This window comes from Crocuta crocuta, unplaced genomic scaffold (genome assembly GCF_008692635.1).
Source record: "Crocuta crocuta isolate KB4526 unplaced genomic scaffold, BGI_CrCroc_1.0 scaffold18, whole genome shotgun sequence".
Taxonomy (NCBI): domain Eukaryota; kingdom Metazoa; phylum Chordata; class Mammalia; order Carnivora; family Hyaenidae; genus Crocuta; species Crocuta crocuta.
In genome coordinates this window covers 3,475,165-3,496,748 of record NW_027532589.1, presented here as the reverse complement: position 1 = coordinate 3,496,748, position 21,584 = coordinate 3,475,165, and positions in this window count along the sequence as shown.

Below are 21,584 nucleotides of genomic sequence, written 5' to 3'. Positions count from 1 at the left end.
AGCTCTAGAATGACCAAGAGTTGGGATTTGGAACTCCCCCAGAGCAAAAGATAAGAGTGCTTAAACCACAAAATGAACCCAAGAACTCCAAGGCTCTTAATGTGGAAACGTGAATGAGGAAATGCCTCATTGTGAGAAGTGTAGATTAAAAACATAGATCAAGAAAGGTGACACTCAGTAGATTTAATGTATAGATTCATAGGATGAATGCAGAGAACCATAAAGACGTCTCGTACGTACCAACTGGTTGCTTGTGGGTGAATTTGAAAAAGTCATGGGTTTAAGTGTAGATGCTAAGAGAAATACCTCACTCGCCGTTCTACCTCACACTCCTGGATGTAAACCCCAATTCTACCCACAATCCTTGGGGGTAGAGGCACGATGATTTCTGGAAGCCCCAGAATTTCATTCCAGGGGATGGTTCCAAGATGACTTCAAATTCTTGGTTCCTATGTCCCTGCTATGATGATCAGCCCCTAAGCGAACTTCAGAGGGGGAAACAGGGAATAATCTTTTCAAATGACCCTGATCACCAACGACGGGGCTCATCCTGTACAGACACCCTCTGCCTCTCTCTCACTGGTATCTTCTCTTTGCTTCAGTTTGATTTCTTGTGTGGGTGGTAGGAGAATCAGCCCCATGCCTCCTCCACGGACCTTCTTTCATGTTTATAATTTGTGATTCCAACACAGTTCAGACCCACTTTATCTCGATAAGTCTAAACCTTTCTTCTGGCCTCTACAGAAATTCTAGTCTCTGGATACTCTTACACTTTAGGCAAACTTAACTTTTTACCTCTAAAAACACCATTTGCACAGTGGATTATTTTTCTTCTATGAAATTTTTCTTTCAGTCTCTCAGGATTACAGAGGAAGCACAGGATGATAACCATTCCCTTTCTTTGTTTTGCATGCATTTTTCTTTATGCCTCTCCAGATGCTTTTTCCTTTATTTTTTTTTTAAGTTAATGTATTTATTTTGAGAGAGAGAGCACAAGCAGAGGAGGGGCAGAGAGGGGGAGAGAGAGAATCCACACTGAGCATGGAGACTGATGTGGGGCTTAAACTCACAAACTATGAGATCATGACCTGAGCCCAAATCAACAGTCAGATGCTTAACTGACTGAACCACCCAGGTGCCCTAACTCCAGATACTTCTGGAACAATGACCTGATCCGAGGCTAGGTTTGCCAATTGAGTGGGATCTCTGGAGCTTGAAGATGTGGATGCCATTCCCAGCTCAACACTGGCCATCAGAACGCCCTTTGGTCAGGACACTTCACTGCTCTGCACAACAGTCCTCCCCTCGCGCCCCCCCCCATTAAGGGAGTGACTACCTTGTCACCTTCTGCTCCAAATGACACCTGACAAGTTAGCGGGGTGGACTCCTTCCCCCTTCCTCTCTCCCTCCACTCTCCCCTTTCTTGCCTCACTTCCTCTTTAATCTATCACAGTTGACACCCAGGTCCCCCTTAAGGACTGAAGGACTTGTTCCCCATGTGCTGCTGGGATGGACAGACAGTCCTCCACCTCTAGCTCTTTCTGGGATTGCTTCCACTGCAGGAAGTCTTCTGCCCAAAGTCACAGCCACTTCCAGGAGCAGCCTTCAGCCATGATCCGCACAGACCATAGCATCCTGGCCCCTTTCCCCACCCAACTTGAGACTCAGAAGGGTCATCACACCTTTTGAACCCCCCGAGGGTCTTAGCTGTGTCTTAGCGGAGATCAAGGCTCAGCTGCTCCTCCACCCTAACTTCGTCCCCAAAGGGGATGTTTCCCCCTATGTCACACCTAACAAACCTCCTGCACCCTAGTCATGTCTGCATCTGTGTCCTAAGGAGCCCCTCCACTGTGAGGTGGTGAGATGTGGAAGACATGATTTGATGGCCAGAAGAAATACACATGAAATAGACTGGTAGCAAAACAAGATGATGGCGAATAAAGAGTCATTCAAACAGCACATTCACAGGAAAACAGCGATGGGGTTGGGTCCAAGGCTCAAGGGGAGGAGGTTGTGCCCAGGGGTGGGATTTGAAAGAGACAAGGAACAGAATGATACAGGAGGCTTTAGGCTGCGGAAGTTGCTCAAATGATTTGAGGAGGGACATCCCTGGTTTTTGAAATAGTTGTTGTACATTTGTTGTGGGGTGGGAGGGAGCTAGGCACACGGCTCAGGCTTGGATAAGCTCCGCTGTACTTAGATATTAGATGTGGAAGAACGTTGGCCACCAGGCTGAGACGTCCAGCACTCACAAGTGGTGAGGAACAAGAAGGCACGCTGGAGAAGAGGGGCACATGAAGCATTTCGGTGACTCTATGCCAGGAGTTGAAAAGTCGCTCCTGATTTGACTTAAACAAAAATGCACTAATTTTGAGTTGTCATCAAGGAGATCATTGACCCAAATTTTACCCCATGTGTAGCTGGTCTTGAGCTCTGGGCTGTTCTGTCGCAGGCCCACTTTCCCCCTCCTGAGCTCTCATCACAATGGGAGTTTGAGAGAGGGCACCAGGCACATGCCACTGTTCTCGCCCCCTTCTGTGTGTGTGTGTTAAGGATTATTTTGCCAGCACTTTATCTGATGGGTTAGCATTAGAACTAACTTGGAAGAGGGAAGCCAGGTGGGTAGCACCTCCGCGGGTGCAAGTGGGAAGTGAAGGGAGCTGGGACGGAGGTGGGAGTGAGTGTTACAGCATTGGAACCAAAGTCTCATTCCTTGTGGGGCATCTGGGTGGCTCAGTCGGTTAAGCATCAGACTCTTGATTTCAGCGCAGGCCATGATCTTACTGTTGTGAGATGGAGCCTACATCCCGCTTTGCGCTGGGCGTTGAGCCTACTTGAGATTCTCTCTCTCCCTCTCCCTCTGCCCCTCCTCTGCTTGTTCTCTCTCTCTCTCTCAAAAAATAAAAATAAATTAAAAAACAAAACAAAATCTCATTTCTTTTTATGGCTGAATAATATGTAATCCAAGTGTGTAAACCACTTTTTAAACATCCTTCTGTTGGTGAGTGCTGGATAATCTCCCCTTTTGGCTATGTGCATAACTGTAGCATAGGCAGTGAACCCATGCTTCAAGTAAGCAGTTGAGTCTCTGTCTTCAATTGCTTTACATATACACCTGGGGGTGGAATTGCTGAGTCATATGTTAATATTATGTGTAAGTCATCGAGGAGCCACCAACCTGTGTTCCACGCCTGCTGTACCCTTTCACATGCCAGCAGCAATGTGTGAGTTACAATTTCTCCACAGCCTCGCCAACACTTGCTATTTTCCATTTTAAAAACTATACATATCCTAGCAGATGTGAAGTGTCATCGCGCCGTGGCTCACACTTAATGCTTCGTTGCAGAAATTAGCTTCGCACATTTCTTTCTCCTTTCTTTGCAATAATTTTAATGAGCTAGCTCTATTTCTTTGACTCGTGGTCTTGTTGGGTTTTTTTAATGTATATCTTTTGGGAAATAGACAAAATTTAAATCATGTGCAAAGGAACAAAGTAAAAAAAAATGATGAAAAGACTCAACTGCTTTAAAGGAGTTCACATTTTGTGTTATGAAGCACTCTGTTCCACTTGTTTTTCACTTCCCGGATGATCTTGTCATGGAGGGTTTTCTTACTTTCCCTGTTTTTCTTTTTGAGTGTTTTGTGTGATGTCTGTACGGTCCAGTGGAGATTTTTCTGTTTCCTGAGCAGTTTGACAGTTGAACTCAACTAGTCAAGAAAGCTGTTAGTTCTCGCTGTCTTTTAGGGGTAACATTTATATTCTGTTGGCTGGATACGAAATGCACAGGATCATGGTATTCTTTATTAAGGATGAAATGGTACAGGGCTATGGTAGTCACTATAACCAGACCCACCCTTACCCTGCTACGATTGACTCCATGAGAAAGTCTGGAAATTCTCAGATAGTTTTCCTTTAAAAACCTCCCCAGGCAAATACTAGGCATTATTCCCATGAAGGATTTCAGGAAGGGCTGATGGCAGTCAATCACAATGGAAAATGAAACATGCTTTCTTTTCTTCCTCTTTCTTACGTGTTTTGAATGCGAAATGGGGGAAAGATGACCTCTGGGTATTGTTTCCAAATCTTCAAAAAATTATACCAGCATGTAGTTTAAAAAAAGCATTTGACAAATCTAACACCCTTTCAAGAGAAAACACTCAATAAACTAGAATTAGAAGGCAACTTCCTCTACATAATAAAAGACAGACATGAAAAACCCACAGCTATCATTATGGTCAATGGTGAAAGCTTTTCCCCTAAGATTAAGAGAGACAAAGATGCTCACTGTCCCCACTTTTGTTCATCACAGTTATAGCCACAGCAATTAGGTGAGGAAAAGAAATGAAAGGCATCCAAGTGAGAAAGGAAGTAAGATAAGTCACAGATGACATGATCTGATATGTAAAAAACTCTAAAGAATCACAAAAAAAAAAAACCCTAGTCATAGCTGATAAACGAATTCATCACAGTTGCAGGTTACAAGATCAACATATGAAAATGAGTTCCAATTCTATATAGAAGAAACTGAGTTAATTCAAGAAGGAAATTAAGGGAAAAAATATCTATTTACAATGCATCAAAAAGAATAAAATGTTTAGGAATAAAGTCAACCAAAAAGGTGTGAGAGTGACTTGTAAATGAAAACCACAAAACATTACCAAAAGAAAATTTAAAAGACCTAAATAAATGGAAAGGCATCTTGTGTTCATCTATTAGAAAACAATATTGTTGAGCTAGAAATTCTCCCCAAAGTGACCTTCAGACTCCATGCAATCCCTGTGAAAATAACAATGGCTTTTTTGCAGAAATGGAAAGCTGAATCCTAAAAATCATACAGAATCTCAAGGGGACCCCATCACGATTTTGAAAAAGAGCCAAGTTGGAAGACGCATCATTCTCAAGTTCAAAGTGACTATAAAGTCACAATAATCAAAATAGTGTGGTCCTGGCATAAGGACAGACAATAGACCATCAGAATGGAAAGTCTGGAAATAAACCCATATATCTACAGCCAACTGATTTTGACAACAGGGCTAAGACCCTCCAATGGGGAAAGAAAGGAGCATCTTCTTCAAATGGTGTTGGGACCACTGGATGTCCCGTGAAAAAGAATGACGTTACATCCTTACCTCACACCATATGCAAAAATTAACTAAAATGGATCAAAGACCAAAATGTAAGAGCTAAAGCTATAAAACTCTCAGCAGACAACATAAAGGAAAATCTTCATGATCTTGGCTTTGGTAATGTCTCCTTAAATAGAACAGCAAAGGTACAAGCAACAAAAGAAAAAAATGGATAAATTGGACTTGATCAAAATTAAAAACTTGTGTGTATCAAAGAACACTAGTAAGACAATGAAAAGACAACCTACAAAACGGGAGAAAGAATTTGCAAATCCTATCTTTGCTAAGGGCCTAGGTTCTGAAATAAAGAACTCTTGAGTAATGCCTGGGTGGCTCAGTTGGCTAAGTGTCTGACTCTTGATCTTGGCTCAGGTGGTGACCTCACGGATCATGAGATGAGCCCCCTCCCCTCCATACTGTAAGTGCAAAGCCTGTTCAGGATTCTCTCTCTCTGCTCCTCCCCGACTTGCACTCACACGCACACATGCTGTCTCTCAAAATAAAAACTTTCTTTAAAAAAAGAACTCTTGGAATTCAGCAATAAACAAAAACCACAAAAACAGCCCACGTTTTGAAAAGGGCAACTGATCTGAATGGACATTTCCCCTGAAGAAGATACACAAATGCTAACAAGTACATGAAAAGATGCTAAAGGACATGAGTCACTAAAGAAATGCAAATCAGACTCCCAAGATACCACTTCACACCCGCTAGGATGGCTATAATTTAAAAACCAAAAAATAACAAGTATTGTCAAGGATGCGGAGAAATGGGAACTCTTACGCTTTTCTGGTGGAATGTCACATGGTCCACCTGCCATGGAAAATGAAGAGCATGGTTCAGCAGGTCTGGGGTGGTGTCTGAAATTTTTCATTTCAAAAAGCTCTCAAGTGTTGGTGGCCCATGATCCACACATTGAATGATACATTGGTAGGGTCTATTTACCTTCAGGGGGAAAAAAAGAGACTCAAAGAGAAACGTGCCTTCCTTCCTGCCTTTGGAATTGTCATGCAAAGCTGCAATTCCTGGAGCGGCTGTAACCTTTTTGCCACCATGAGGAGGAAACAAAGGAAACCACAGAGTAGATCTCACAGAGCCCTGACTGACCAACCCTGAATCTCCAAGCCCTGGACTTCATGTTAGATGACAGAGAAGAGCCCCTTAGATTTTCAGCCCTTTTGGGGGTTGAGTGTCCCATCGTGGTGGACGCCCCCGAGCAGACACAGCTCCACTCTGCACCCAGTGCGCTCCTGAGAGGAAGAGGGCGAGCCGGGAGTGTCCACCTGCTGCGTGTGCAGCTCGCGTCAGGTCCCGCGTTCCCGTCACACAGCGAGCATCTCACTTGACTGGGAGACCAGCATTCTCCCCGCCCCATTGGAAATGACGCCTAAAGTCACTAAACCTATTCTTTAAAAAAAAAAAAAAAAAATCTGTTTCTGGAGAAACAATCAGTTTTGTTTGGATTTACTGAGAAGTATTATGTCAAATCTCTACTCAGACAGGCAAATGCGGCCACAATGAACCTGGCACTGATGGCCTCCAACACTCATTCAAAAGACATTCATGCTGTACTTTCTGGGTGATTTAATGGATTTTCTAGGAAAAGTTTACTTATATAATTTTGCCACATTATGGTCTGACTTTGGAATCTAACTTCTTTTTTAAAAAATTTTTAAGGGATGCCTGGGTGGTTCAGTCAGTTAAGTGTCCGACTTCGGCACAGGTCATGATCTCACCGTTCGTGGGTTTGAGCCCCACGTTGGGCTCTGTGCTGACAGCTAGCTCAGAGCCTGGAGACTCTTTCTAATTCTGTGTCTCCCTCTCCCTCTGATCCTCCTCTGCTCATGCTGTCTCTCTCTCTGAAATAAATAAAACATTTTAAAAAATTTAAAACTTTGTTTTTTAAATATTTATTTTGATAGAGACAGCTTGAGGTGGGGGGGGGAGAGAGAGAGAGAGAGAGAGAGAGAGAATCCCAAGCAGGTTCTGCACCATCAGCTCAGAGCCTGACATGGGACTTGAACTCACAAACTGCAAGATCATGACCTGAGCCAAAATCAAGGGTGGGATGACCAACCTACTAAGGCATGCAGGCGCCCCTGGGATCCAATTTCTATATAAAATGTAATCCCACAATTATTCTTGTTTTTTCCACATTAATATCACAGAATGGCAGATCCAGGAAGGCTGTGTTCTCAGTTTATAAGCAGATTAAGGTATTACTGCATCTTTTGGTGTATTGTTTCCCTTAAAATACAACCTTTCTAATGATACAGAAACAGCTACAGCTGCAAATAAACTAGAGAAATCCTTCCATCAAGAAGGAGCTAGAACATGGGATAATACCAAAACAGTTATGGTAATATATAAAGAGATACAACAAATAAAAAAGCAACCTTCCAAATAGAAGCAGATGGAAAGTAAAATGAAATATTAGTGATGCAACGTAGGTGATAAATTGTGGGTAGTACCGTAACCCGTTTTTCAATTTTGCCAGTTTGCTTGAATTTTTTTCAAGATAAAGTGTTAGCAAAAAGCACACAGAGGTCTCCATTAGGCAGATTCAAAAAGAAGAAATACAAATGGCTAAAAAGGATGTGAAAAAGTATTCTCACTCACTAGTAAGTAAAGAAATGCAAATTGTTAAGACATTCAACATCTGATCCTTCATTAGACATACCAGACTGGCTGGGCTCTCCCTGCCTGGGCGGGTGGGCTCAGCCTTGCGGGTACAGTGAGGTGCAGGGAAGGCAGTTGAAGAGGCAGGATGCCACACCTGCCGCCCCCTCCACCCCTCACCCCCACCCCCTGGCCTGCACCTGCAGGATGAGCTTCCGGCTCTAAGTTCCATTAAGGCTGTAGCCTGGAGGGTGGAACGGGGATGACCGTATGGAGTCACAAACACTAGGTTTCTGGGTTGGGCTTTGACCACAGCAGGGGGGCACGCTCAGGACCTGGAGGCTCTTAGGGGGAGGGGAGACCCCCTGAATCCGGGAATCCAAACTCTTCTCCCAGGTCCTCCCTGAGGCAGTTGGGACTGCAGTCCTGATGACGTGTGTCCCTGCCTTCTCTCACTGGGCTAACATCCCCACGACAGGGGCTGAGTTACCGCGGGGTGCGAAGAGCACTGTGGGCGCAGGACGGGCCTTCGCTTGGGCCCTCCCTGGCTCACCGAAGGGGTGCCTGACTCAACTCTGCCACCTCGGCTGACTCACAGTGTGCAGAAAAACTACTCTCTTCTCCTCCAGGCCATGTTGGCCTGAGAGCATTGACCTCCCGTTCTTACGCAGGTACGCTTACTTTCATTAAGACAATATAAAGCTAAATATATTCCCCAATATTTTGATGGCTTTCCCTTCCAAGTACATCTGAAACTTATAATTCTTTTTTTTTTTTTTTATTTCTGAGAGAGAGAGAGACAGCGTGAGCAAGGGAGGGTCAGAGAGAGAGGGAGTGACAGACTCTGAAACAGGCTCCAGGCTCTGAGCTGGCAGTCAGCACAGAGCCCGACGCGGGGCTCGAACCCACGAACCGCGAGATCATGACCTAAGCAAAAGTCGGACGCTTAACCGACTAAGCCACCCAGGCGCCCCAACTTATAATTCTTTTTAAATTTATTTATTTATTTGGAGAGAGACAGAGACAGCCCAAGTGGGGGAGGGGCAGAGAGAAAGGGAGAGAGACAATCCCGTGATGTCAACGCAGAGCCCGATGTGGAGCTCGAACCCAGGCACTGTGAGATCATGACCTGAGCAGAGGTCGAGAGTCAGATGCTCAACCAACTGCGCCACCCAGTTTTTGAACATATGTCCAATCCATGGACATACAATTTTTAAACATATGTCCAATCCATGGAGGGCCTGACTTGGACAAGAAGTGGACAAGAGTGGATTGCCCTCTCTGTTTTGAGCTGGACGTTCACCTTCTCCTGCCCTTGGACATTGGTGCTCCTGGGTGCGGGCCTTCACGCCTGCACTGGGACACACACCATTGGATCTGCCCCCAGGTTCCCAGGCCTCCGGAGCTGGACCGAGTTGTGCCATGGGCTTTCTTTCCTGGTTTTTCCAGTTTGCAGTTGGCATCGGGGGACTTCTCGGCTTCCATCATCTGGTGAGCCAATTTCTGTAACAAATCTCTCTCTCCCTCGATGGGTAGGTAGAGTGATCCACAGAGATCTATCAATCTCAGTCTGGCAATTCTACTCCTACGTGTAGTCCTGAGAGAAATGAAAATGTATGGCCACACAATAGCTTGTTCAAATGCCCATAGCAGCGCTGTTTATGGTAATCAAAATATGGAAACCCAGATGTCCATCAACGGGGAACCGGAAACATAAAATGTGATGTTCATACCATGGGCTATTATTTGGCCGTAAAAAGGAAGGAAGTCTTGATTCGTGTCACAACATGGGTGAACCTTGAAAACATGCTAGACGAAAGAAGCCAGACACAAAGTATGATTTCTCTTTTATGAAAGGTCCAGTACAGCCAAATCTATAAAAACAGAATGCAGATAGTGGCTGCCAGGGCCCGAGGGCAGGGGGGGGGGTGCGGCAGGGCGGGCAGGGGGAGTGCCTAATAGGTACAGGGTTTCCTTGAGGCGGTGGAAATGTTCCCGTATTGATTGTGGTGGTGGTTGCACACTGTGTGTGTGATAACACACTCTGAGTATGTGAATTGTGTGGTATGAGTTGCAGAAGAACAGCCCAGCTAAGCTACCAGAAGTTCAGAGAGGGGACGCCTCCAGCCCCTTAGATGATGTGGCGGCCCCTGTACCCCCACTCACCACAGGGTGGGGAAAACCTGCTGTCCTCAAACCACACCCCTTGCGTATTTTGGGGACCCTCCTGTTCTCAGGTCCATCAGCTGCTGCCTATTTCCTCCTGCAGTTTGGTGCTTTGTCCCACCCACTTGTATTTTGGGGACATTTGTCACCTACTTTTGTTGTAATTATCGTCTCCGTCTTCTTAGTTTTGCTCTCTAGGGACTCGACTTTTATGTGGGGTTCAGAAAAATCCAAGTTATCCTGGCATCACTGCTACCATCTTCCCAGAATTCCTGTGGGAGACCTTTGCAAAACACTTCTTTTTAGATAGGACTTTCAAGTACCTCCCTCCTTCCCTCCCTGTTTACATTTGTCTTCTGTCACCTGAGCTTTTGGGATGCATGGCTTGGAGGCGAAGAGCTGGGGAAATTGGGGGTGAGCTGTGGCTTTCCACACCGTGGGTTACGTGAGCAGGCAGAGGCACTTCCTCATTACCCAGGGAATCCATCCATCCCTGTCCCTCCCGCCCCAGTGTTAACAGCCTCCAGGCCTGTACAACAATTGGACTTTCTCAGCTTATTAATATTTTCCCCCGGGCTCCTTCAGTAGTGCAATTCAGTTCACCTCTTGCTCAGGAAATATTGCTATGGAAACCTGTTCAGGCATGTTTCGCAGGTCTTTAGAGGCGAGGAGAAGAAAGACGGACAAGAAAGCTGAGTCCTCTGGCCATTCAATCCCTGTTTATGACCCCCAGGCCCCTGAAAGGGCTAAGGGGGAACACATAAGGGGACATTGCTCTCTACATTGCAGATGAGAAAGGGCAGACCCAACCGGATTTGTCAGAGGACAATTCTCTCAGGCAGCGAATGGTGGTGAATTTAATTCCTTGCCACATCGGGGTTTGTAGAATAGTCTGTAAGGAGGCTGATAAATATCGGACTTGGGGTCAACACATAGCTTGTCTTAAAGTTCCTTCAATTCCCGTGGAGTCCTATTAATATTCAAACTCCAGTTTTTATGGCTGTGAAGCACGGTCCCAAGGCTGAATGCAGCTACTTCCAACGGGTTGCCAAGAATCCTGAACAACGTGCACACGTACAGAATGTCCTTCAAGTAGCAAGAAGGGGAAGACGGTGCAGAGAACAAAGGTGAAGACACCGCTCTGTGGTTTCTGACCTTTCATTTTGCTCAATCAAGGCTGCCCTGGTTGCCGTAAGCACTGGCGTGTCCTCGCCTAGCACGGCCGGCTGTCAGGACTCAGGTTGTCAGGCCCTGCCTGGTCTCTCCCGTGTCCCCTCTCCTGTGGCAGGAGGAAAAGCCCAGCTCAGCCTAGGAGCCAAGTGAGTGAGTGCCCCTGGCATCGGGCTGAGCAGGAGTGCACTCTACAGTATAACAGAGATCCTGCTGGAAACAGAAGTGGCCACAGGCCATTGACTTAAGAAGCTATTAGTGACTTTAGGGGCGCCTGGGTGGCTCAGTCAGTTAGACCGACTTCGGCTCAGGTCATGATCTTGTGTGTGTGTGGGTTCAAGCCTTGTGTGCTGACAGCTCAGAGCCTGGAGCCTGCTTCAGATTCTGTGTCTCCCTCTCTCTCTGTCCCTTCTCCACTAGTGCTCTGTCTCTCTCTCTCAAAAATAAACATTAAAAAAAAAAAAAAGCAGCTAATAGCGACTCTCTTCTGAGCTCTCTTTTCCTCTTTGTAACATGGGGATGATGCCGGTCCTTCCCAGGGCTGCCAGAAGGCAGGTGTAAAGAAGTCCAAGTATACAGAGCGCTGAAGTCAGAGGCTGGCCTTCCCAGGGCTCAGACCTATAGCTCAGCGTCCTAAGCACATGCTTGGAGGATGATAAACCAACAAGTGCCTGTCCCCACTCTTCCCTACGCCGTCCGTTCCTGTAGCTGGAGAGGAGCCCCCCGCAGCCCTCCTCTACCGCAAAACAGAGCCCAGTCAGCCCCCCGCCTGGGAACCTCTGCAGGGGTGCAGGGGGAGTCCGGCACCCCTGTGGCAGCCGCTGTCCCTTCCAGCCCTGCTGAAGGGCCCTCTGCTGGGCAGCTTGGGGAGTCAGAAGCAGGAGACCCCAGAGTTTACTGGTCTAAAGACACCAAGTCCATGACATTCTGACGGTGGCAAGAGGCTGTGCGAGGGCAGGTGAGTTCTAGAGAACAGCATTTTTCGGGTTTCTCACCGTCTGCTCCCTTTCCTGATGTTCTTGGAAGCGGTTACTGATAACGGTCATTTCTAATAGCGGACTGCTCTGTTCTGTGCTAAACGCTTCTCCAGCATCACTACGTTCACTCCCGTCGACACTGCCGCTTGCTTCTACAGCTGAGGAAACTGAGGCACAGAGAGGGAAGTTCACTTCTTCAAAGCCTCACAGTAAGTGGTGGAACTGAGATTCCCACCAAGTTCTGCCTCGCTCCAGAGGCTGCTGCCCTGGGCCACCCAAGGCCTGTAAGCCTGGCTCTCCCCAGTGCATGCTCCCCGCCAGGCTGGGCGACGCTGGAGGCACCCCTTCCTCCAGCTCCAGACCAGCTTTTCCATGATGTGTGCCTAGAAGTGGGGAGCTGGCCACTTGTTCTTCCTTTCACCCATCCTTGCCTTTCCCATGTCCTGGCCCGGCTCCAAGTCCACCATTTCCCCTGTGCTCTGCAACAGGGCAATTCTGGGCAAGGGGGGCATGAAGGGTGGGAAGCAACCCAGGCATCTCACCTGCAGGGGCAGGAGACACAGAAACCAAGTCAGAGAATCACTAAATGGTAGAGGGGCCTTGGGTTCTCGATTACGAGCCACTGAGAGCTGCTGGGAAAGTGAAAAGGAATTCACTGGAACGATGGCAACCACAGAGGACTAGGGGACCAGGTTTGGAAGACCACAGCCGGTCACGCCTCTGCTCCCAATGCAGCAGCCTCTGGAAACGGGATCAGGAAGAGGCCACTTGTTCTATCAGCCCCTGACTCAGAGTCTGGGACAGGCCTGTCTGGTCTGTGAAACCCAGGGCCCAGGCTGGTCCTGCAGCAGCAGAGGCTTTTCTGAGGGGGACGGGATGGGGACCCAGCAGGGCTAACACAGCATGGTCTCCAAGCACCGGAAGGTCAGACGCCGGGCAGCAGCTCCAACAAAAAAGGTCCTCTTGTGTCACCCAGTTAAAATTTTTGCATTCCCCCTTAAATTACAGACGAGGATGCCGAGTCTTGGACAAGCGGCCAGGCAAATCAATTTCACCTCATGTGCCAACCCCGACCGACTGCATTCCAGCCGAATGGTGTGCTGTTGGGGGACCTGGAGGCCTTGGCTGCAAGGAGGTGGGCGCCGTGGTTGTTACGCTGACCTAGTGAGGGCCTCTTCCCACCGGAGCCATTCAAACTCATGGCTGCTCGCTCTGGAAAGCCCGCGTCTGTCCTCTGGGCCACCCCAGTTCATGGAGAACTAGACGTATTAACACTGTTCCCTGTATTAGGCGTTCTCATTTCGCAAGACGAGAACGTTAAATGGTTTAGTAAGAGGTGGTAGGAGTATGGACGTCCCCAAACCTACCTGTGGCGTGAGAACTGCCCAGAGGTTCTTCTGTGCCACCAAAGGCCTAAGTCATAACTTCCTAGAAATGGGGGAAGAAGCTCTTACACCACTGTGGTGTTTCTTAAGAAGCCAATCTGAAGTCACATTAGCATTTGGGAACTACAATTCCAGAACAGAGGCCTACCTTCTCCAGGAAGAGAAGGCTCCATCACCTTCCCAGTGGCTAATGTCTACCAGAACCTGCTGAGGATTTTTCAGGCTCAGAAATGGCTGGAACCCCTGCAGCCATCACGTGACACAGACAGTATTGCAGTTTAGGACAACACCTCTTTACCTTCTACTGTAAGCAGGTTCCTAAGAACTCCTCCTGTCCGCTGGCACCCAGCAGGCTTTCAATTCACAACCTAGGATTCCCCACGGGCACAATTACCGCCTCCACCCAACACCCATTACAGACGACAGTAGCCTTGAAAACGGCATCCACCTCTTTGACAGCTGCCTGAGGAAGGTGCTGCAGAACTGGAATGCTTTCCAAAACCTGGCTCAGATCCCAATTCCAAGGCACTGGCCTGCCAGAAATCCCATCTGCGCTCTGCCAAGAAGCCCGAGCTGGCTCAGGGTTTGGGGGTCCCCGTGCCGATGCTACCGGACGGCAAAGCCTCCCTGTGGGACCCGCCTGATAGACAGCGGAGAGAAGAGCTTTGCAGCAGGCACGCTCCTCCGCACTTCTGAGCGCATTCCGTTCTCATCCCTCCCTATTGTTTCCTTACCTTCTATTCCGCGTTTAGCAGGCCTAGGAAGGAGGCACAGCTGGAATGTGAATCCAGGCACTCTGCTTCCAGAGCTCTCGTTTTTAAGTGCTAGTGTTTTCAATACACAAGATCCTTTTGGGTATTCTGAATTTGCCTTTACTTATGCCAATGTGGGCAGTGAAGACACAAACTTAGAGATGGAATGACTTATGGTCCCTGGCAGCCCAGGGGACCCAGGGAGTTCGATTTGCACGAGTGATCCGCGTGGCTCCCTGCCTGCCCTTCCTGGCTGAAGCCACGTAGTCCCACCGGTCACGTTTCCGGCCCCACACATGCCCCCACAGCTGCGCTCTCAGCACAGAAGCCCACCCAAGGACCCCTGCCTTCCTCTTGTGCAAATGAGCCTGGCACACGGCGCTGCCCTGACCTTGTACGTGACTCTAGTCCTGGCTCCCTCGCATCTGCATCCCCGCCAAGTGGCCCAGGACTGGCCGGAGACCCCTGCTCTGGACCCCCCTGCCAGAAGAGCCTCCTGACTCAGCAAGTCCCTGAAATAAGCCTTTATCAGAGAAACAACAATCCTCCCCACTCCTGTTTACATACTGATCCCCCGCAGACATCTCCGCAGACTGACTTCTCCTCATAAAGGAGGTCAACCGCGGCATGAGACATCTGTGGCCAGCAGGTGCCGGTACCCTTGGTCTGCACAGACCAAACAAGAGTTAACAGAATGCGGGATAAAAGAAATACAAAACGGACGTAATTATTTAATGATGGGAAAATAGCACGTTATGAAACAAGCTGGTAACACGCTGGGGGGAAGAGAGGAGGGCTTCACTTCTGATAAAAAAATGTAAAAGTATGCATACAAAACACTGGATGAGTACGTACTAAAATATTGACAGTATTTACTCCTGCTGAGGGTTAAATGTTCTTCTCTTTGTTTCCGTGTATTTTTTGAGACAGGATTTCTACTGACACAGGAAAAACAAGCTACCAGATGTCTTAGAGGAACAGTTATTAAGAGCCAGAGTCCGGTGGTCAGGGCCTGAACCCCAGGACAGCTCCAGCCAGGGGACAGGGGACAGTGGTCGAGTCCAGATGCAGAATATCATTCTTCTTCTTCTTTTTTTTTTTTCCAACTCCAGGGATGCTACTTTTATCAGGCGGTTTCCTCCACATTCGATGTTGTCAACTGTGTTTATTTTAACAGGAGTCTACTGCCGTTGCCTGGCACAATGATGCTAAACAACTTTTGTTTCAAACTGGTAAAAATCCAATAACCACTGTATAGTTCCAAAATGCACTGGAAAGAAAGCAAGACCCAGGAAACATGCTGGAAATCGAGAGCTCCTACAGCAAAACCCCACCTGACTAAACCCATCTGTGCTGCCCTGACCTCTGTTCATGTCCAATCTGCCTCAGAAATCTTTGTTTCATGGATCTGAAAGGCGCAATTTTTCTCAAAAAGATGCTTTGCCTCCTTGGTACCCTGCAGGGATGGAAGGGTTCACCAAAATCCAAATCCCCTGAAGCAAAGCTGAACGAGCGTGTCACCGCTCTATGCCTTTTCCGGAAAGGTTTTTTGCAAAGTTAATCAAATAACACCTGTATTGGTGTAAATGAGGCTCAAAAGTCTGATTCCCACTGCTCCCAACAAATGCTGGGAGTGCAGAGGGCACTTTATTCAAGTAACAATGACAACTAGCCCACACTTCTCACTCTTAAGAACGGGAAGGGCTCACTGTTTTAAAAGTTGGCCTGTATAAAAATCAATGTCACCTCTGAGCTAAGGTGCTTCCTAGACACAGCAGCGTTTTCAGGGAGGTCAAGAACTGTGGTTAAGGTCCAAGAAACAACCAAAAACAAAACCAAATAAACGGAGACAATTTTCTGCATCACTACCATGAGCACCGGGTTCAGAGTATCAGCTCACCGCCTCTTACAGCAGGTTGGGACAGAAATCCGTGCGGCAAAGATCTTCAGCCACCGGGGAGGAAAAGGTACAAAAAGAATTACATTAAAACAATGACAGATTTGGAGGAAAAGGAATTAAAATGTTCTATCCACAAGATCCTTTGTTTTGCCCTTGAGCAACCTAAATAAAATTAACTGTTTTTTTATATCCCCAGGTAAAGAGAGGTATTTCCTGGAAGTGATCAGTGTTCAGTGCTTACAACCCAAATCAGTCTATATTCCTGTTCAATCAGTCCCAATCCTGAAGCCACAAAAATTCCTCTGTTGGAGAAAAGGGGAAAGTCCATTTCAGGACAAAGCTAGTCAGTAGGAACGGAAGGCGGGTCTTCAGTGGGAGAACTGCCGGCCGTCGGATGACTTCTTGCTAATGTGTTTGAAGATTCTGGACTTCTCGACTTTCCTGGCTTTCTGGAAGCCGAATCCGCCGCCACCTCCTCTCTTTTTAAGCTTGCCGTCATTGCTGTTCACGTCTAAAGGTGGATGTTAAGGAAATTAAGCAACACAAAGGTAATGCATCCGCACCTAGTATCTACAGAGAGAACGTGCCGGCATGTGACCACGGCTCTGCCACCACACCTCCTCCCTGCACCATGCAAATGTCGACAAAAGCCTGGAGGTGACACTTCCAGGAAGCTTGGAGGGGCCACTTGATTGTGGCCTNGGGCAGGGCGGACATGGGGAGTGCCTAATAGGTACAGGGTTTCCTTGAGGCGGTGGAAATGTTCCCGTATTGATTGTGGTGGTGGTTGCACACTGTGTGTGTGATAACACACTCTGAGTATGTGAATTGTGTGGTATGAGTTGCAGAAGAACAGCCCAGCTAAGCTACCAGAAGTTCAGAGAGGGGACGCCTCCAGCCCCTTAGATGATGTGGCGGCCCCTGTACCCCCACTCACCACAGGGTGGGGAAAACCTGCTGTCCTCAAACCACACCCCTTGCGTATTTTGGGGACCCTCCTGTTCTCAGGTCCATCAGCTGCTGCCTATTTCCTCCTGCAGTTTGGTGCTTTGTCCCACCCACTTGTATTTTGGGGACATTTGTCACCTACTTTTGTTGTAATTATCGTCTCCGTCTTCTTAGTTTTGCTCTCTAGGGACTCGACTTTTATGTGGGGTTCAGAAAAATCCAAGTTATCCTGGCATCACTGCTACCATCTTCCCAGAATTCCTGTGGGAGACCTTTGCAAAACACTTCTTTTTAGATAGGACTTTCAAGTACCTCCCTCCTTCCCTCCCTGTTTACATTTGTCTTCTGTCACCTGAGCTTTTGGGATGCATGGCTTGGAGGCGAAGAGCTGGGGAAATTGGGGGTGAGCTGTGGCTTTCCACACCGTGGGTTACGTGAGCAGGCAGAGGCACTTCCTCATTACCCAGGGAATCCATCCATCCCTGTCCCTCCCGCCCCAGTGTTAACAGCCTCCAGGCCTGTACAACAATTGGACTTTCTCAGCTTATTAATATTTTCCCCCGGGCTCCTTCAGTAGTGCAATTCAGTTCACCTCTTGCTCAGGAAATATTGCTATGGAAACCTGTTCAGGCATGTTTCGCAGGTCTTTAGAGGCGAGGAGAAGAAAGACGGACAAGAAAGCTGAGTCCTCTGGCCATTCAATCCCTGTTTATGACCCCCAGGCCCCTGAAAGGGCTAAGGGGGAACACATAAGGGGACATTGCTCTCTACATTGCAGATGAGAAAGGGCAGACCCAACCGGATTTGTCAGAGGACAATTCTCTCAGGCAGCGAATGGTGGTGAATTTAATTCCTTGCCACATCGGGGTTTGTAGAATAGTCTGTAAGGAGGCTGATAAATATCGGACTTGGGGTCAACACATAGCTTGTCTTAAAGTTCCTTCAATTCCCGTGGAGTCCTATTAATATTCAAACTCCAGTTTTTATGGCTGTGAAGCACGGTCCCAAGGCTGAATGCAGCTACTTCCAACGGGTTGCCAAGAATCCTGAACAACGTGCACACGTACAGAATGTCCTTCAAGTAGCAAGAAGGGGAAGACGGTGCAGAGAACAAAGGTGAAGACACCGCTCTGTGGTTTCTGACCTTTCATTTTGCTCAATCAAGGCTGCCCTGGTTGCCGTAAGCACTGGCGTGTCCTCGCCTAGCATGGCCGGCTGTCAGGACTCAGGTTGTCAGGCACTGCCTGGTCTCTCCCGTGTCCCCTCTCCTGTGGCAGGAGGAAAAGCCCAGCTCAGCCTAGGAGCCAAGTGAGTGAGTGCCCCTGGCATCGGGCTGAGCAGGAGTGCACTCTACAGTATAACAGAGATCCTGCTGGAAACAGAAGTGGCCACAGGCCATTGACTTAAGAAGCTATTAGTGACTTTAGGGGCGCCTGGGTGGCTCAGTCAGTTAGACCGACTTCGGCTCAGGTCATGATCTTGTGGTGTGTGTGTGGGTTCAAGCCTTGTGTGCTGACAGCTCAGAGCCTGGAGCCTGCTTCAGATTCTGTGTCTCCCTCTCTTTCTGTCCCTTCTCCACTAGTGCTCTGTCTCTCTCTCTCAAAAATAAACATTAAAAAAAAAAAGCAGCTAATAGCGACTCTCTTCTGAGCTCTCTTTTCCTCTTTGTAACATGGGGATGATGCCGGTCCTTCCCAGGGCTGCCAGAAGGCAGGTGTAAAGAAGTCCAAGTATACAGAGCGCTGAAGTCAGAGGCTGGCCTTCCCAGGGCTCAGACCTATAGCTCAGCGTCCTAAGCACATGCTTGGAGGATGATAAACCAACAAGTGCCTGTCCCCACTCTTCCCTACGCCGTCCGTTCCTGTAGCTGGAGAGGAGCCCCCCGCAGCCCTCCTCTACCGCAAAACAGAGCCCAGTCAGCCCCCCGCCTGGGAACCTCTGCAGGGGTGCAGGGGGAGTCCGGCACCCCTGTGGCAGCCGCTGTCCCTTCCAGCCCTGCTGAAGGGCCCTCTGCTGGGCAGCTTGGGGAGTCAGAAGCAGGAGACCCCAGAGTTTACTGGTCTAAAGACACCAAGTCCATGACATTCTGACGGTGGCAAGAGGCTGTGCGAGGGCAGGTGAGTTCTAGAGAACAGCATTTTTCGGGTTTCTCACCGTCTGCTCCCTTTCCTGATGTTCTTGGAAGCGGTTACTGATAACGGTCATTTCTAATAGCGGACTGCTCTGTTCTGTGCTAAACGCTTCTCCAGCATCACTACGTTCACTCCCGTCGACACTGCCGCTTGCTTCTACAGCTGAGGAAACTGAGGCACAGAGAGGGAAGTTCACTTCTTCAAAGCCTCACAGTAAGTGGTGGAACTGAGATTCCCACCAAGTTCTGCCTCGCTCCAGAGGCTGCTGCCCTGGGCCACCCAAGGCCTGTAAGCCTGGCTCTCCCCAGTGCATGCTCCCCGCCAGGCTGGGCGACGCTGGAGGCACCCCTTCCTCCAGCTCCAGACCAGCTTTTCCATGATGTGTGCCTAGAAGTGGGGAGCTGGCCACTTGTTCTTCCTTTCACCCATCCTTGCCTTTCCCATGTCCTGGCCCGGCTCCAAGTCCACCATTTCCCCTGTGCTCTGCAACAGGGCAATTCTGGGCAAGGCGGGCATGAAGGGTGGGAAGCAACCCAGGCATCTCACCTGCAGGGGCAGGAGACACAGAAACCAAGTCAGAGAATCACTAAATGGTAGAGGGGCCTTGGGTTCTCGATTACGAGCCACTGAGAGCTGCTGGGAAAGTGAAAAGGAATTCACTGGAACGATGGCAACCACAGAGGACTAGGGGACCAGGTTTGGAAGACCACAGCCGGTCACGCCTCTGCTCCCAATGCAGCAGCCTCTGGAAACGGGATCAGGAAGAGGCCACTTGTTCTATCAGCCCCTGACTCAGAGTCTGGGACAGGCCTGTCTGGTCTGTGAAACCCAGGGCCCAGGCTGGTCCTGCAGCAGCAGAGGCTTTTCTGAGAGGGACGGGATGGGGACCCAGCAGGGCTAACACAGCATGGTCTCCAAGCACCGGAAGGTCAGACGCCGGGCAGCAGCTCCAACAAAAAAGGTCCTCTTGTGTCACCCAGTTAAAATTTTTGCATTCCCCCTTAAATTACAGACGAGGATGCCGAGTCTTGGACAAGCGGCCAGGCAAATCAATTTCACCTCATGTGCCAACCCCGACCGACTGCATTCCAGCCGAATGGTGTGCTGTTGGGGGACCTGGAGGCCTTGGCTGCAAGGAGGTGGGCGCCGTGGTTGTTACGCTGACCTAGTGAGGGCCTCTTCCCACCGGAGCCATTCAAACTCATGGCTGCTCGCTCTGGAAAGCCCGCGTCTGTCCTCTGGGCCACCCCAGTTCATGGAGAACTAGACGTATTAACACTGTTCCCTGTATTAGGCGTTCTCATTTCGCAAGACGAGAACGTTAAATGGTTTAGTAAGAGGTGGTAGGAGTATGGACGTCCCCAAACCTACCTGTGGCGTGAGAACTGCCCAGAGGTTCTTCTGTGCCACCAAAGGCCTAAGTCATAACTTCCTAGAAATGGGGGAAGAAGCTCTTACACCACTGTGGTGTTTCTTAAGAAGCCAATCTGAAGTCACATTAGCATTTGGGAACTACAGTTCCAGAACAGAGGCCTACCTTCTCCAGGAAGAGAAGGCTCCATCACCTTCCCAGTGGCTAATGTCTACCAGAACCTGCTGAGGATTTTTCAGGCTCAGAAATGGCTGGAACCCCTGCAGCCATCACGTGACACAGACAGTATTGCAGTTTAGGACAACACCTCTTTACCTTCTACTGTAAGCAGGTTCCTAAGAACTCCTCCTGTCCGCTGGCACCCAGCAGGCTTTCAATTCACAACCTAGGATTCCCCACGGGCACAATTACCGCCTCCACCCAACACCCATTACAGACGACAGTAGCCTTGAAAACGGCATCCACCTCTTTGACAGCTGCCTGAGGAAGGTGCTGCAGAACTGGAATGCTTTCCAAAACCTGGCTCAGATCCCAATTCCAAGGCACTGGCCTGCCAGAAATCCCATCTGCGCTCTGCCAAGAAGCCCGAGCTGGCTCAGGGTTTGGGGGTCCCCGTGCCGATGCTACCGGACGGCAAAGCCTCCCTGTGGGACCCGCCTGATAGACAGCGGAGAGAAGAGCTTTGCAGCAGGCACGCTCCTCCGCACTTCTGAGCGCATTCCGTTCTCATCCCTCCCTATTGTTTCCTTACCTTCTATTCCGCGTTTAGCAGGCCTAGGAAGGAGGCACAGCTGGAATGTGAATCCAGGCACTCTGCTTCCAGAGCTCTCGTTTTTAAGTGCTAGTGTTTTCAATACACAAGATCCTTTTGGGTATTCTGAATTTGCCTTTACTTATGCCAATGTGGGCAGTGAAGACACAAACTTAGAGATGGAATGACTTATGGTCCCTGGCAGCCCAGGGGACCCAGGGAGTTCGATTTGCACGAGTGATCCGCGTGGCTCCCTGCCTGCCCTTCCTGGCTGAAGCCACGTAG